Source organism: Cibotium barometz, chromosome 23 (assembly GCF_041138505.1).
Source record: "Cibotium barometz isolate CiBa-2024 chromosome 23, ASM4113850v1, whole genome shotgun sequence".
Lineage (NCBI taxonomy): Eukaryota > Viridiplantae > Streptophyta > Polypodiopsida > Cyatheales > Cibotiaceae > Cibotium > Cibotium barometz.
The window spans coordinates 34216781-34220969 of NC_141068.1; the positions used below are offsets into that span (position 1 = coordinate 34216781).

At 43.0% G+C, this 4189-nt stretch overlaps 1 pseudogene; it reads left to right on the forward strand.

Moving 5' to 3' along the window:
* The first annotated feature begins 3129 nt into the window (after window positions 1–3129).
* LOC147625867 (BOI-related E3 ubiquitin-protein ligase 1 pseudogene) lies at window positions 3130–3510 on the forward strand (annotated as a pseudogene).
* Window positions 3511–4189: the final 679 nt, after the last annotated feature.

A 4189-nucleotide genomic window follows, 5' to 3' on the forward strand; every position in this document is an offset into this window, starting at 1 on the left:
TACCACTTTATAAAAATCTTGCACCACCTCAACGTTGGACATCAAATCCATATTCCAATATTCAGGATCTAACATGTAAGCAGCACTGTGCAGTGGTGAATGCGCTCCAATCCATCTAGCATGAAAGTACTTCAACAGAACTTTTCTTTGTCTACTGGAGAATGGTACACGCCATTGCTTTTCCACCACTGAATGCTCTAATTTCTCAGGACACTCCAAACTCCGCTGGACAGTCCACCATTGCATCCATGCTTTTCCGAGATTAGGCGCTCTTTGATCAAGACTTCGTACAGCATACATAACAGGTATCATTACATGGTATGCATCCATCACACTGTTCCACCAACTTCTTCTCGTAAGCGCTCCCTTCAAGACTTTGATTTTCTCTTTCACTTTTTCAAGTTGAGTGTTCTCCCAGTCATGAAATGCCATGCATGTAAATGTTTCACAAACTGCATCTTTATTTCTAAGAAGAGACTCAAAAGTGTAAAAGTGAGTGCAAAACCTAGTCTCCGCTGGAAGCTTTAACATAACTGACATGCGAGGTCGAAACATATCTAAAACTCTCTGTCTCTTGAGCATGAATTTCACAAGCTGGCGAGCAGTGTCGACGATTGAGGCAAACCATTTAGTATCATCAGATTTATACCAATCTTTTAATACAAGATTCAAACTATGAGTATTACAGCCTACCGGAAAAATATGTGGATATTGTCGCTGTAGGATTCTGGATGCATTTTTACAATTTTTTGCATTGTCCATGACGACTTGGACTACATTTTTGGCACCCACTTCCTCTATCACAGAGCTAATGACTTGAGCAATGTAAGCCCCAGTTTTGATTGAACCAGCTGAATCCACGGCACGGATGAAAGTCTCACCTCTAGGTGAAATAACCATTACATTAATTAATGGTTTTCTTTGCACATTAGACCATCCATCACTTACTATACTACATCCAGAAAGCTCTATATTGCTAAGAATTATTCTTTGTACACGTTCTTTTACCTGCGCATAACATTTCTCTAATAGATCATTTCGCATAGCATGGTACGTAGGCGGTGAAAACCCTGGTCCAAACTCACCAATTTTCTTCCATGCTCTCTTCCAATGCTCACTGTCCACCATCATCATAGCACTCCCAGAAAAGTAAATCGCTTCAGCAAGGACGAGTTGTGCATCATCGAGTCGACCTTGACGTAGGCTTTCTTGCAATGAAGTTTGACGCATGGGTATATTTCCTACGTCAAAGTTTCGCTTGCAAGAAGATGCACTGGGTAGATTACTTTCTGGTTGCACATTGCCGTTCGGGGTACAAGTAGGCGATGTAGCGGGAGTTTGATGATTAGAACAACAGTGTTCTTGCTGCCTTGATACATTAAAGGTAGGAGTGTCATGTTTTCTTGAATCTTTCTTTTGAATTTCTTCTCTTATGCGTTTGGCCACTATAGGTGCAGAGGGGTGGGTACATGACTTTTTCTTCGGTCTGCCTAAAAAGTGTTCTCTTAGTCGAGGCGCCCCACCTGATTTTACTGCATGGCATAGCTTACACTCCCAATCTATGAATCGATCACCAACGTTAATTGCATATTGCCACTCTATCCCAGGTGCCTTTTTTTCCTGCTATTTGAAATTTGGACTCTATTGGAGGTATCACTGGATCCAACATTGTCCTCCATCTCAACAAATAACCTATTCAACCAAGCATATAACAATGAATACACAAATGAAAAAACAACAAATCACTCACGTATAACAAAACATACATCTGCAGACAAAGTACTTCGAAACTATCTTGACAAATACAAAAGATCATCACATAACACAAAACTACTTCAAACTATCTTGCAAGGTCTTACTACAAAACTACTTCGAAACTATCATGCACATTGCACTCCCAATGAAGGATGCCTTTTGTACCCAATTAAGGATACTTTACACAATCAAAGATCTATGCTTGCCCAATACTCTAGTATAGGACAATAGACCTTCTCTAACATTCACAAAAAAAATCAAAGATCTATGCTTGCCCAATACTCTAGTATAGGACAATAGACCCTTGTCTACTCTAAACTATATCAAGTATCAAGAACCAATACAAGCCCCTAAGCAGGACTCTTGGCTCCATCAAACCATTCATAAAGCAGAATGAGGTAGATTACGTACGTGGCTCAAATGCAAAGCTGAATGACTCCAAATTTGTCCCTAAATCTCCGCAAGTATTAGCTACGAACCACACCCTGCCCCCAGTTCAAAGAACTAAGGACGAGTGGCCCAATAGCCTTAGGAGTGCCTACAAGGAAAGACGACAGCCCCTAAAATAAGGACGTTCTTCCCAAGAGGACACTTCTAGCAACTCGAGAGCTCTACAAGTACTTTGAGGAGAGATATCACGCCCCCAAAACAAGGACTATCTTCCCAAAAGTTGTACGATGAGTGTCGGGCAGTGTTTATATACAGAATAATACCCCGCCGGTGTTCCTTCTTTTTCCCGCCGGGCCCGCCGGGCTTTTATCTTTCCCGGCGGGCCCGTCGGGAAAACTCTATATCCCGGCGGGCCCGCCGGGAAAGATAGAAGCCCGGAGGTGTTACTGGACTAGTGGGTTCCGGCAGGTCATTTCTCAGGTCATGTGAATATACAATGTGATCACAAGTTTTAATATGTTAAAACTAGGTTTTGTTAACGTGATCACAAAATTGTGAAGACGTTAATGAAATCCCTGGTTCTTTATCATAAAAGAAATCCGCGTCTTGAGACAATGGGTTATCAACATCTGTAACAAGGTCACACAGGTAGCCCAAGAGGAGACGGAGGATTCGGCACAGAGCACGAATCAGGAGAGTAGGTAGAAACCAAGAGGGATTCGATGTCGTAGCTCGCGGCATAATAGAGAGAAAGCACAACTCGATGATCTTATCAAGATCCAATCTTTGCTGGCGTCAATCCTGGGCGATGAGTTGCAATCACAGTACCTGAAGCAACGAGAAGAGGTCGATCAGCTCATCAAAATTTGGGTAATCTTTTTGTCCATTCTTTGAAATCATGTTTTGCCAATCCTTGCGTCGGAATTTGATTTTTGGAATTTCGACCTTTGGATCTGATGGTGGAACGGTCTTCAGGGAGAGCGGATGAGACAAGCGCTCGAGGAAAAACGGCAGCAGCACACCAGAGCATTATTGACCTTAATCAAGGAAAGTGTATGGAGGCGGCTAAAGAAAAAGGACGTGGAGGTTGAGAGAATAGGCCGCAGGAATTGGGAATTGGAGGAGCGTGTGAAACATCTCAGTCTAGAATCCCAGCTCTGGCAGAACTTGGCCAAGAACAATGAGGCTATGGTCTCCAATCTCAGAAGCAATCTGGAGCAAGTAGTAGCACAGAGCAGGGAACAAAGCAAGGAAGGATGCGGGGAGAGTGATGTGGATGATGCAATTATGGAGAGTCAGGTGATGCTCATGGGTGATGCTTATGCCCGCACTGTGAAAGAGAACAGGGACCTCAAGGAGCAATGATCTCAAGCTGACAATGTGGAAGAAGGATGATTTACTCCATGTAAACCTAGGTCTTGCATTCTTTGGGGCTCCACATAGAGGACACTCAGTTCGACGAGTGTCACATTCTTTATACAGGCAAAGATGTCTGCAAGGAAGGAGGAGAATGCACACACTATTCGTTCTACACATATGCATACATAAATACACATGCACATGCATACACAACACGCACATAGGTAGGGGGTTGCACACACATAAACATACACACACTTGAAAGGGTGTACATAAATGCACATACATCTGCATATGCAAGCACACACTCACGCGTACAAGCGTTGCGCGTGCACACACACACACACACACACACGTAGGTGAATATGCACAAATGTACATGCAGATAATTGTTATATATACACATAGCAAAACACACATGCGCACATTCACGCATACACCACACACACATACATATATGCATGTGCGTACATAGGCACGGGGCATACACATGTACATGCACATGCATACACAACATACACATAGACAGGGGGTGCATAAACATACTCATACACAAACATGCAAGTGTGTGGAAACATGCACGTATGCACGTGTGCATATACACATACACACGCACACACCACACACATGTACACACACAACAAGGAAAAGCGGTCACATGTACGTGTGCATATACACATACACA